Genomic DNA, 13,568 nt, shown 5'->3' with positions numbered 1-13,568 from the left:
GTGACAGTGTCCAGAATTCTGACCGGTACTTCCTGGTATCGTAAATCCGGTTGCAGATCTATTGTTTCCACTGGCACGTGTTCTCCCTCGGGTACTCTTAAACACCTCCTTAATTGCGAGACATGAAATACTGGATGTATATCTGACATTTCTTCTGGTAACTCTAGTCGGTATGCCACTGCTCCGACTCTCTTCAGAACTCGATACGGTCCGATGTATCGAGGAGCCAATTTACCTTGTACCTGAAATCTCCGTGTTCCTCGAATGGGTGAGACTTTGAGATAGACAAAATCTCCTGGGTTGAAACTTATTTCCCGCCTCTTCTTGTCTGCGTAGCTCTTTTGTCGAGACTGTGCTGCTTTCAATTTCTCGCGGATCTCCGCTACTTTTTCTTCCGCCTCTTTTATAAGTGCGGGTCCTACTAGGGTACGTTCTCCCACTTCCGACCACATTAGGGGAGTTTTGCACTTCCTTCCATAGAGAGCTTCGAATGGCGACATGCCCAAGCTAGCTTGGTAACTATTATTGTACGAGAACTCTGCATAAGGCAGACTCTGCTCCCAATCCTTTCCGTAGGTCAGGACACATGCCCTCAGCATATCTTCCACAATCTGGTTTACCCTCTCGGTTTGACCGTCCGTCTGTGGATGATATGCGGAGCTGAAATCTAATTTGGTGCCCATGGCTTGATGCAAGCTTTTCCAGAATCTAGAGGTAAATTGGGTCCCTCTATCTGAGACAATCCTGCAAGGTACTCCGTGTAGCTTTACTATGTTCTCCACATAGAGTTTTGCCAGCTTTTCTCCTCCGTAGTTAGTTCGTACGGGTATGAAATGTGCCGATTTAGTGAGTCGATCCACTATTACCCATATGGAATCGTGTCCCTTCTGTGTTTTAGGTAGACCCACTACAAAGTCCATTCCTATCTCATCCCATTTCCACACCGGGATAGGCAAGGGTTGCAATAATCCTGCCGGCTTTTGATGTTCGGCCTTGATCCTTTGGCAGGTATCACAATGAGCCACAAATCGTGCAATATCCGCCTTCATTCCATTCCACCAATATTTTGCTTTATATCCATATACATTTTGGTGGATCCTGGGTGGATGGAGTAGGCCGAGTTATGGGCTTCGTCCATGATTATCTGCCGGAAGTCTCCTTCCTGGGGTACACAAATCCTATTCTCGTACCACAACGTTCCCTTATCGTCTACTCTGAAGCCCGGTGCTTTGTTTTCTCCAGTTTGCTTGCAGATCTTTACTAGCTCCTGATCCGAGCTTTGAGCCTCTCTAATTCTATCCTCTAGTGTTGATTGGACGCTTAGCACATGGCTGGAACCTCGAGGAACAATGTGCACATTTAATCGTGCCATTTCCTCGCGCAGATGGTCGTTTTTGGGCCCATAGGATTTTCGACTTAAGGCATCGGCTACTACGTTTGCTTTCCCGGGGTGATACTGAATTTCCAAATTGTAGTCCTTGACTAACTCCAATCATCTTCTTTGCCTTAGGTTTAAATCCGGCTGGGTGAAGATATATTTCAGACTCTTGTGGTCGGTGTAAACCTCACACTTATTTCCAATCAGGTAGTGTCTCCAAATCTTAAGGGCATGCACTACGGCTGCCAATTCCAAATCATGGGTCGGATAGTTCTGCTCATGAGTCCTGAGTTGGCGGGAAGCATATGCAACGACTTTCCCGTCCTGCATCAGAACACACCCTAATCCTTGTCGGGATGCGTCACAATAAATGACAAAATCCCTATGAATGTCCGGTAGGGTCAGCACTGGGGCGGTTGTCAACCTCTGCTTCAATTCTTGAAAACTTCTTTCACAAGGTTCCGTCCAAGCAAACTTCTTCTCCTTCTTAAGAAGTTCCGTCATGGGTCAGGCTATCTTGGAGAATCCCTCGATAAATCTCCGATAGTACCCGGCTAATCCCAGAAAACTTCTGATTTCACTAACGTTAGTCGGTTGCTGCTAGTTGGATACGGCTTCGACCTTCTCTGGGTCCATTGCTACGCCTTCCGCGGTCAGAATGTGACCAAGGAAAGCTACTCTCTCCAGCCAGAATTCACATTTACTAAACTTGGCATATAGCCTATGTATTCTTAGCCTTTCCAATACTACCCGCAAATGTTGCTCATGTTCCTGAATACTCTTGGAGTAGACCAGTATGTCGTCGATAAAGACTACGACAAACTTATCCAGCTCGTCCATAAATACTTTATTCATGAGATTCATAAAGTAGGCAGGGGCATTGGTTAGCCCGAAGGACATCACGGTGAACTCAAATTGTCCGTAACGGGTGACAAAAGCTGTCTTAGGGATGTCACTTTCTCTAATCTTGAGCTGGAAATATCCTGACCTTAGATCGATCTTAGAAAAGTACTTGGCTCCTTTTAGCTGATCGAACAGGTCATCAATCCTGGGGAGGGGGTACTTATTCTTAATGGTGACCTCGTTCAGTGCTCGGTAATCTACACACAACCTCATACTCCCATCTTTCTTCTTGACAAACAGCACTGGGGCTCCCCATGGCGACGAGCTTGGTCTAATGAAGCCAATTCGTTGCAGTTCTTCTAGTTGCTTCTTTAACTCTGTTAACTCAGAGGCCGCCATCCTATAGGGTCTCTTGGCTATAGGGGATGTTCCGGGGATAAGGTCTATGACGAACTCTATATCCCTGTCCGGCGGCATACCGGGAAGCTCTTCGGGGAATACATCTGGGTATTCGTTTACTACCGGGACTCCTTCTAAGGGCTTGGCTTCCATGCTAAACACCATTGGGTCAAACTTACTATCCCGGGTATGGCAGATCACTTGTACTCCTTCGGAGTTTGTTAGGTGTACCACTTTGTCGGTACAACCTATGAGACCATTGCGTCGGCTTAACCAGTCCATTCCAAGGATCACGTCTATTCCCCCAGACTTAAGTACTACCAAATCTGCTAGAAAGTCTACCCCACTTAAATTGATGCTTACCCGTGGACAACCTAATTGACAATTGATGTCGCCTCCAGGCGTCCGGGTTAATAGGGGTGTATTTAGTAGTACTGTAGGTATTTTGTGTTTTTCCACAAAGTTTGAGGATATGAACGAGTGCGATGCTCCAGAATCAAATAGTACTGTTGCCAGAGCTGAGTTGACTAGGTACTCACCGAGCACTACGCCCTGAGCTTCTTGAGCCTCCTGCGCATCGATGTGATTGACGCGGGCTCGTCCAAATGATGGCTGGGACTGCTTCGTCTGCTGGCTGTTGTCGTTGTTGCGGATAGGCACTCGGTTGGCACCGGTCAGGGCTGGTCTGGGTCCATTCACTGTGTTGGAGAAGGCTGATGTAGCCGGCTTATTCTTGGCATAAGGGCAATTGGCAATGTAATGCCCTGTTTCACGGCAGTTGAAGCAGGCACTAACATTGTTGTTGTCGGAGGCGGCCAGACTTGCATTGCTCTGCGGGGCCCTCATGGTATTCTGGCTCCTAGGCTGTGTGTCAGGGGCCCTCGGTCCTGTCACTTGAGACTGAGTCCTATACTGCATTGGGGCCTGAGATCTTGGTGCAGTATAGCTGAAGCTTCTGGGTTTTTGGAAACGGTCCTGTTGGCGGGCCTTACTTTCCAGGAATTTCCGTTTGTTATCCTTCCTCTCTTCGGTGTTGGCCCTTTCCGTAAGGATAGCCTTGTTCATTAGGGTGTTGAAGTCAGGGTAGATCTGAGGGGTAAGCAAGGTCCGGAGTTCTGGGTTCAGTCCCTTCTTGAACATGTCTTGTTTCTTGTCGTCGTCGTTCACTTCCTCTGGCGCATATCGGGCCAACTCTATGAACCGGTGGGTGTATTCTTCCACCGTCATGCTCCCTTGCTGCAGTGCGCGGAATTCGTCCGCCTTGCGCTTCATGGTGGCTGAAGGGATGTGATAACGCGGAACTCCTTCACGAATTCCTCCCAAGTGATGGTAGAGGCATCCTCGGCTGCAGCACAATAATTTTTCCACCAGGATAATGCTGTTCCGGTGAGTTGGTGGGCTGCCAGAAGGACTTTATCTCGGTCCTGGCATTCGAACGGTTCGAGTTTCCTCTGAATTACTCGTAACCAGTCATCTGCATCCAGAGGGTTGCAGGATCCAGCAAAGGTGGGTGGCTTGGTCCTCAGAAAGGCTGTCAGCTTGTCGTTCATGTTCTGCCCTCGTGGTTGCCAGTTAACAAGGGCGTTGGCCAGTGTTTCCAGTATGAGGGTCTGGTTGTGGATTATTTGTGCTAGGTCTCCGAGGGTGGGGGTGGTGGTAGTTGCTCTCCTCCTTGATTTTCCCCTCGGTTCTGGCTTACTTCTTGTTCTGCCTGAGGAGGGTTTTGTCCAGCAGGCTGTGCTCCGGCACCAGCGGCTGCGGGGTTCCGGCTACGGGAGGCCCTCGTGACGCTCCGGGGAACCATCTGTTGATTGGGTAGAGTGGGGTTACGATTAGGTGATGTTTAAATTGTTTAATTCGTACATAAGGCAGAATCTACCTCCTGCCAGTAGCTATATAAACAAGCAGCACACAACAAACCAGCACAGAACATCACAAGCAACAAGCACAAACAACTTCATTACTGTGAGGGGGTTACAGCTTAAGGGTAAGACCAGGTCTCGTACTACTCGTCCGAGGTCATGCCTAAGGGTACGATTTAAGCCAAAAGGGGTTGGGGTGTACATCGCTAGGGTGGCGTCGGTCATTCTACTCGCGGGGCGTGCCTTCTTCTGGAGCGGGGAGTGTGAGTGATTCTTGCTCGCCGTCCTCTGGATTTCCATTGGTCAAGGGTTGAGCTGCAGCTTCTCCTTCGACAGCGGCGGCGGAACTTTCAGGGTTCTCGGGTGGGGCTTGTGTGTTTCCAAAGAGTGTTCCCCATCCTATGACAGGTGTCCCGAGTAAAACATGGTCCTCTCCAATTGCCGGGACTGGTGTTCCACTTCGGGTCCATTCCTGCATACGCCGGTCTTGGGCCCGCCTGAGGTTCTCTTGGGTGACCGCTTCGCTGCTAGCCGCGGCTGCAGCTCTTGCCTCGGCTTGGGCTGCTCGGATCTACTGCAGTCTAACTGCGAGCTCTGCTTGCTCGGCTCGATGGGTCTGCTCCCTCAAGAGGTTCGCTTGCTCATCAAAGAGTTGGTCCAGGGCGGCTAGGTAAGTAGCCACTTGGTACAGGGGGCCTTCTTCGTGGCGACGTCGTTCCAGATTTCTCATGCGTGCTTCCCAGACTGGGGTTCTGATGGCCGGCGGGAAGAACTTTGCTGGTGTGGGGGCGAGGTGTTCTTCAAAAATTCGGCACAAATAACGGAGTGCTTTTCGGATGGCCAAGGGGTAGGTGTCCTGGTGTCTAAACCCTGTGGCAGTCACTCGCCAAGGCTGGATGTCGGGGTAGCGGTTGCTCCTGGCGATGACCAGGATCACCCTGCAGCGGAGGGTACCATGGTGCTCGTACTCTCGGCTGTAGTACCTCGGGCGTTCTGTAACGCCAAGGCCTTCCAGGGTGTTGATCAAAAGGCTAGGGAAGCCAGGTGCTGCTTGGCAATCGCCCTGGGTCCATCCTTCCTCAGCCATCTGAAACAAGGACAGGGTAAACAATCTGGCACAGGAGCAAGAGAGAGTGAATAACATTTATTATTACGACAGGGATGGTACAGTTTTCATGGATACGTGGTCATTAGGGTAGGGGTTCTAGCTCGGGGTGCTAATCCTATCATGGGGATTCTTCCTCGATCCTGATAGGGCGCTTCTTTATTGGGAGGCTTCGATCCATCTCCTCATCTTCGGTTTGAGTACCTTTATCCCAATGGGTTTCCATGGGTTCTTCTTCTTCTTCTTCCTCTATCCATCCACCTATTCCGTTGCGGTTCTCGTATTCTTGCATCTGGGCTTGGAGGACGGCTAAGGAATACTCGGCGCTTGCGGCTCTTGTCCGTTGTTCCTCCAGTTCCTGGGTTATCCTTTCAATCCCACGGATTAGCTGCTTCAGTTGTGCCGCCTGTTCGCGGCAGAGTGCATCCAAGCCAGTAAGGTAGATGGATAGGTGGGAGACCGTATCTTCTAGGTCTTCTTCTTCTCGTCCAAGTCCTCTCATCCGGGCAATCCAAGTGCGTCCTCTTCCTTCAGTGGGTGGGAAAAATCCCATAGGAGTCCGCTGAAGGTGGTGCCTGTAGAGCACACGCAGTCGTCGCTGGGCTTTACGGGCGGCCTTTCGGTAGGTGTCAGGGAAGCGGAAGCCAGAGGTGGAGATGAACCAGGGGTCCACATCAGGGTAGCGGGTGCTTCTCTCCACAAAGACCATCATATCGCACCGAAGGGTGCCTCTAGAGATGTATTCTCGGTAGGCATACTCTGGCGGTTCCATAACCCCAACGCGTTCCAGGCTGAGTAATAATAACTTAGGAAGGTCGGGCTCTGCGTGGCAGATTCCGTTGACCCATCCATTGTCAGCCATCTGGAACAGGGCAAGAACCAGTGGTAAGTGCTTGTGTAAAAAAGGGCTAAGTCAGAGCAAATCCTAGGGCTTGAAAAAGGGTCTCGTTCCTAGGGTCACGTCCTACGGCCAGCCTACGGCTCTGATACCACCTGAAGCGTCCCCCCATCAGGGAAGACTTAAAAGTGTTACTTTATCAGTCCCAGGAGGCTGATAACACTTTTAGTACATCAGATGGTACTTCACCGTACAACTCTTCGCGGTAATGGGCAGTGAAGCGCCACTATCACGAGGATTACAACTAAAACCCATACTACTACATTAACTACGAAAAGGGGATCATCAGAGTCTTGCGCCATGCGGAACTTCAGCGGTGACCTCACCCACAGGCAAGACTGGGTGCAGGACGGAACCCTACTCGACGTCTTCGGGGATGTAGTCTGGATCTTCCACTGTAAAAGTAAAAATGGGGTGAGTACGAACGTACTCAGCAAGTCCAATCACACCCACGGAGGGGGTTATAACAGAAATTAATGCACAGGATAGTCCAAGGGTAAGGTTATGGTTCGTTTGCGTAAAACTCGGTTGTATGCAAAGGTTTATGTTAAAAACATTTTCAAAACAAGTTTTCTAGTACCAAGGAGCACACGATGTCGATCCACACAGGATCCAAGTTTTAAATTGCTACCGGATTCCCCGTCCGCCGTAGCACATGGCACAACTGCCGGACACCTTCCAAACAACTCACACCAGCCCAACCGTTCCCAGAGAGAAACACTAGTTATGTGACCACACCATAACTTACCCAATACCGTGGGCACGGCTATTCGAATAGATTTTAACTCTGCAGAGGTGTGCAACTTTACCCACAGGTGGGGTACCGCAGCACGATCACCTTAGTGTCGGTGCAGATCCCAACAAAGCCATTACCCACCTTAGCTAGACCTGACTAGCCACCACGGGATCCATCAAGGGGCCATTCGACCTATCTCCGAGGTTTAACCGGGGCATAAGTCACACAGAGCTTATCCCTTCTCCTTGATCACCCGTTGCTCTCAGCTCTCCTGATGGCTATTAGGCTAACTAGTGGGATTTATGCTAAGCCGTTGCCCATACAACGGTCAAGTGGTTTGCACGACAGGAAGCTAGGTGAGATGATACATCAACTCGGTCCTTAGGGGTGACAAGATGGATATCTCCCTTCCTTGCCCAACCACACAGGTACGGGCACACCAATCGGCAAATCACACAGAAATGCCATCCATCCCGTCTGACTCATCTTTCAAAACCATATTTTGTCCCTTCCCACATTTTCTTTATAAAACTAGGTGGTCAAGGTATGGTTATCACAAACAAGGGTAGCTATCCTACCATGTTTTCAGCAAGCAAAACCGTGCAATTTTATAAAACAGGCCACTGGGTTGTGTTTATAAAAACTAGGACAGAAACATGCATCAAAGGGCGGGATTGAATTTGCCATCGTCAAGTCCTTGCGGAAGGTCCTGATCGAAGCACTGTCCCTCGGGTTCGGGGTCGCAGAACTGGTCCTCGTTCGCTTGGTCACAGTCGGGACCTTCCTCGTTCACTCCGTGTCCTATGACGCAAACAAGCAGACACACAATCAAGCGCAAGAACTAAAAGCTTTTATCGTTGAGCTTGAATTGGAAATAATTTAGTTACGGAGGTAGGGGTAATATTTTTGGGTGGTTTCCTAGTGGCATGGCTAGAACTATACTAGAAAGGGCGTGGTAAAGTTTCGGGTCGATCGGAGATCGTTTGTGTCACACCCGATTTATAAGAACATAAATCGAGCAATCATATATGCGCTAGGATCAAGTCACGCATATATACAACAGATTATCAAGATATCACAACGCATGTCACAAATAAAAGCGTATAAATTATAAAATGAATATCTTTATTACAACTGAATCAAGAATCAGTTCAAGGAAATGCGGAAGCGTAAAATGAATACATGAAGAGCTGGGCGCCACAGGGACGTCAACTGGGAGACAAACGCCTAGAAGTCGTCGAAGCTGCTGACGTAGTCCTCCACGTTGCCGGACACTGAGCAGCAGTCGAAGATATCCAAAATAGAATAGAAGAGTAGAGAGGCAGGTGTGAGTACAAACTCGTACTCAACAAGTATAACACAAACTATGAGGCTCTAGGCTAGCTGACTCAACTGCATTAGCTTTTAATCTTGGCAAATTTTATTTAAGCTAATTACTACAAGTGGATGAGTTACCAAAACCCATATTGCATAAGAAATTAATCAGTATTAACTAAGAACTACTGGGAACCATCCAAACCAAAATCACCCGGGGAATCTCCCTCGTCAAAGGTTGATAACCCCACTAATCAGACGGAGGATCTGGGCCGCTCATGACTGTGAGCACAGCTGATATATCAGTTTTACACTCTCGAGAGGTTGCACAACTTTACCCACAAGTCGTGAGCTACGCTAGTTATTCATCACACTTCCTTAGGTGAGATTGCTAGCAAGCACACTACAAGACCGTTATAAAGGATCACGTTGGTAAGGCGTAACCGCTAAGGATTCTGGATCAGCAACGATGGGGCCCACCTCCGGGGGTACAAGACACACAGCACAGACCAAGCTGGAGGAGCAGGGACCATTGAAGCTTACCACCCCTCTTGCCCACGCAGGTAAGTTACTCCCGAACCAACACGACCTAATTAGTAAGTCAAGACCGTCCCATTCCAGTCTTGTGGTTGCGCGGTTGTCCCAGGTTGTCGCTCTATGAACCGGTCCTTATGGAGAGTGGCCAACCAAGCACTAAGCACCGTGCTGGCCCCCTAAACCATGTTTCTAACAAAACATATTTTTAAGGACGCACAAACCACTCAAGCACACAGCACAGAGGGTCGGCTCCAGAATTAAGTTGCATAAGGCCATTAATCAAATTAATTAAAAAGGACCAAGGTTTGTTATAGCGCAGCAACCTAGCACAACTAACCAAAATGCAACCCAAAGGATATATATAAAGGATATAAAGGTGGCTAGGAAATCCTTATAGGCATACAGGATTAAAATGCAGTATGAAATTGTATTTAAAAGTGATAGGAGGTTCATGTTATACTTGCCTTCCTCGTACTCTCCCGGCTGCTGCTCGAACTGCTCGGAAGATGGCTGCTCCTGGTACTGCTCCGGTGGCTCGACGTCTATTCACGATCGTAACAACAATACATGGGCCACACATGCACACACATGCAAACAATAGCAAAATATAAGAAACAGTACACCAATACAATAGAACAATACATAAAACTGGCCTAGAACCATTCTACGCGTTACAACGATCGCGTGAATGTAAAGAACACCTAAAACGGAGCTAAAACGCGAAAACTACGCTTAAAACGAGATCCAGGACCTATTTGTAAGAAAAACCTAACTTCCAGGGGCTTCTGCACAAAAACCGAGGACTTAAACATAAATAAACCCTAGACGCAGGGGCTAGCTGGCTTAAAAACCTCAGCTGGACTGCGGGTTCAAATTCCAGGAAGATCAGGGGCTTAAACAAATAAAACAGGACTAAAACATAAATACTTTTGGACTAAAGAGTACTGCGGGTTGATTTCCCTAAAGGACAGGAGCTCTTTAGCAAAAACGACGGGACGAAGGGGTATGCTTTAATCTGGGCCGTTAGATCTAAGGCGGGCGGCTGAGATTAGATCCATTAACTGAAGGGGTATGCGCAAATCTCAGCCCTTGGATCAGGATCTGGCGGTTGGGATCTATTACGATCTAGATCTAATCCCGAGCGCAGGATGCGGATCGGACGGCTCGCGGCGAAGGGGTATGTGGGATCTAATCCTACGCGTTGGAGACTGATCAGACGGCTGGGATGCCCCGGGGGCTCGGGTGGCGGTGGGGGTCGCCGGAGACGTGCTCCCCGCGGCGGCGCTTCGCCGGCGCGTAGCGTATCTTGGTGCTCCGGGCTCGGTTCGGGATGAAATCAAGCCCTAGGGGTGGAGCATGGCATGGGAACCTCATCTATGCACTCAAGACGGTGAATTTGGGCACGGTTAGGGGGTGTCGACGGAGAGGGCGGCTCGGGGTGGCTACCAAACTCCGGCGTGCGCGCGTTCCGGGGGCTAGGAGTGATCCCGGGCTTCGACATCTTGTGCATAAGATGCGGGGGAACATGTGGTGCTCACCAGGGGCCTGTGGTAGCCGGTGCTGCAGTGGAGGGTGGCCGGCGACGAGCTCCCGCGGCGGAGGGGATCGGGCCCTCGCGGGAAGTGACGATGCAGGGGCGGCCGGGCCCTCCGGGTGGCGGGAATCGCTCCGGGAGTATCCTGCGGAGGTGCACAGGGAGTCAGGGGGGCGTAAGGCTCACCGGCGGCGACCAATTGCCCGGAGAGGCTTGCGGCTTACCGAACACCGAGCAGCGGAAATGGCAGTGCAGGGAGGGGCTCAGGCAGCTGGGACGCAGAGGCAGCTGAGGGAGAGGGCGAGGAACAGCTGCGGCTAAGAAGGGGGGGAGTTGGCAGCCTCGGCGTGCGGGTCAATCGGGCAACGGAACTCCGCCCTTCCCGGAGTCGTTGCGGCTTGATCCAATCCAGGCGCTGCGGCTTCTAGAAGCAAGGGGAAACTCGGGTGCTGGCCAAGGCGCGGGCTCGGGTGCGGCTCGGGGAAAAAGGCCCAGGAGCGCGGCGGGGTGGGGCCACGGCCAGTGGCAGGACGGCCGGCCGGCGGGGAGAAACAGGGGAGGGAAAAGAAAGGGGGAAGAGAACTGTCGCTCGGGTGAGAGGAGGGCGCCTACAGGCGGGCCCGGAGTGGCAGCGAGAGAGAGGGGGAAGGGCGAGCGCAGCTCGGGCTGGGGAAAAGGAGATGGGCTGGCTTGGCCCATGCGGGAGAAGAGAGGGAAAGGAGAGACCCGAGGGGAAAATGGGCCGGGGAAGAGAGAGCCCGTGAGGGAGAGAGGGAGAGGGGAAGCTGGTCGGGCTGGGCTGGGAGAAAGAGGGTTTGGGCTGGCTCTTTCTTTTCCTACTCCTAAACTATTCAAGCAATCTATTTGATTTCAAATAAGTTTGAATTCAAACCCACACAAATAAAACCATGCAGCAGCATGAATGCACAAGCAAGTTGACTTATAATAAATTTTAATTACTTGCGTTATGAAATTACTTTAAATGCGAGATAAATTAGGGAGGACTCTGGAAATTTTTATTTGAGCCCAAATAAATTCATTAAAATTTAAGGAAATTACCTCAGGGTGTTACAAACCTACCCCCCTTACAGGAATCTCGTCCCGAGATTCGAACAGGCTAGCTAGCAAAGAGATCGGGATATGTCTTCCTCAGCTCGTCTTCTCGCTCCCAAGTAGCCTCATTCTCCGTATGATGACTCCACTGAACACGGCACATCTTGATCTTCTTGTTTCTGGTGACTCTCTCAGACGTCTCCAGAATTTTCACCGGATGCTCGATATAGGTCAGATCCTCCTGCACATCTAACCCTTCTATCGGTGCTTGCTCTTCTGGCATCCTCAAGCACTTAAACCTGCGGATTCCTCTCATCGGCGAGACCTTCAGGTATACATGATCACCCACTGCGAAGGTCAAATCTCGGCGACGAACATCCGCATAGCTCTTCTGACGAGTCTGAGCGACCCTCAGATTCTCTCGCACCTACTGCACCAGCTGTTCGGCCTCCTCAACAATATCCGGACCAAACACCTGCCTCTCGCCAATCTGATCCCAATACAATGGAGTCCTGCACTTTCGACCATATAGGGCCTCGAAGGGTGATTTCTTCAGACTGGCCTGATAACTGTTGTTATAAGAAAACTCTGCATACGGCAGGCATTTATCCCAGCTGGTACCATACTGAATAGCACAGGCTCGAAACATATCCTCCAACACTTGGTTGGTCCTTTCTGTCTGCCCATCTGTCTGAGGATGATAAGCAGTACTGAAGCGCAGCTTCATATCCAACGAATCATGCAACTGCTCCCAGAACCGTGAAGTGAACTGGGATCCCCGATCAGATATAATCTTCTTAGGAACACCATGCAGACAGACGATCCTGGAGATGTACAACTCTGCGAGTCTAGCGCCGGAGTAAGTAGTGTTCACCGGAATGAAGTGAGCAACCTTCGTCAACCGATCCACTACTACCCATATGGAGTTGTACCCTTTCTGAGTACGAGGCAAGCCAACAATGAAGTCCATAGTGATTTCCTCCCATTTCCACTCTGGAATCTTCAACGGCTGCAATAACCCTGCTGGCCTCTGATGCTCTGCCTTGACACGCTGACAAGTGTCACAGATAGCCACGTACTCCGCAACGGAACGCTTCATTCCATACCACCAGAATCGTTCCTTCAGGTCATAATACATCTTCGTGCTACCAGGATGTATAGAATACGCTGTATCATGAGCCTCACTCAGAATCAATTTTCTGAGGTCATTCACATCCGGCACACATATACGACCCTTGTACCACAAGGTACCCTGATCATCCTCTCTGAAATGAGGGCTTTGCCAATCTTGAGCAACTCACGAATCTCCTGCAGCTTCTGATCTTCCTTCTGATGCTGCCTGATCTCTGCCTCTAGAGTGGGTTCTGCCTTGAATGACATACCCGAGGTGTGATGCAAGAAACCCAGACTCAACTGCTCAAACTCCTCGCATAACTCCTGAGGCATCTGAAAAGCCACGGACATGTTAACATAGCTCTTCCTGCTCAGAGCATCTGCTACAACATTAGCCTTGCCCGGATGATAGTGAATCTCCAGGTCATAATCCTTGACCAACTCTAGCCATCTTCTCTGCCGCATATTCAGCTCACTCTGAGTGAAAATATGATTGAGGCTCTTGTGATCGGTGTAAATATCACACCTCTGCCCAAACAAGTAATGCCTCCATATCTTCAGAGCATGCACAACTGCGGCTAACTCCAGATCATGAGTGGGATAATTCAACTCGTGCCGGCGCAACTGCCGCGAAGCATAAGCTATCACTCTGCCTTCCTACATCAGAACGCAACCAAGACCATCCCTCAAAGCATCACAATACACTGTGAACCTCTTGCTCTGGTCTGGCAGAGTAAGGACTGGCGCCGTAGTCAACCTCTTCTTCAGCTCCTCGAAGGCCTTCTGACGCTCATCA

Source organism: Panicum hallii, chromosome 9 (assembly GCF_002211085.1).
Source record: "Panicum hallii strain FIL2 chromosome 9, PHallii_v3.1, whole genome shotgun sequence".
NCBI classification, from domain to species: domain Eukaryota; kingdom Viridiplantae; phylum Streptophyta; class Magnoliopsida; order Poales; family Poaceae; genus Panicum; species Panicum hallii.
Note: the sequence above shows the minus strand (reverse complement) of the source record.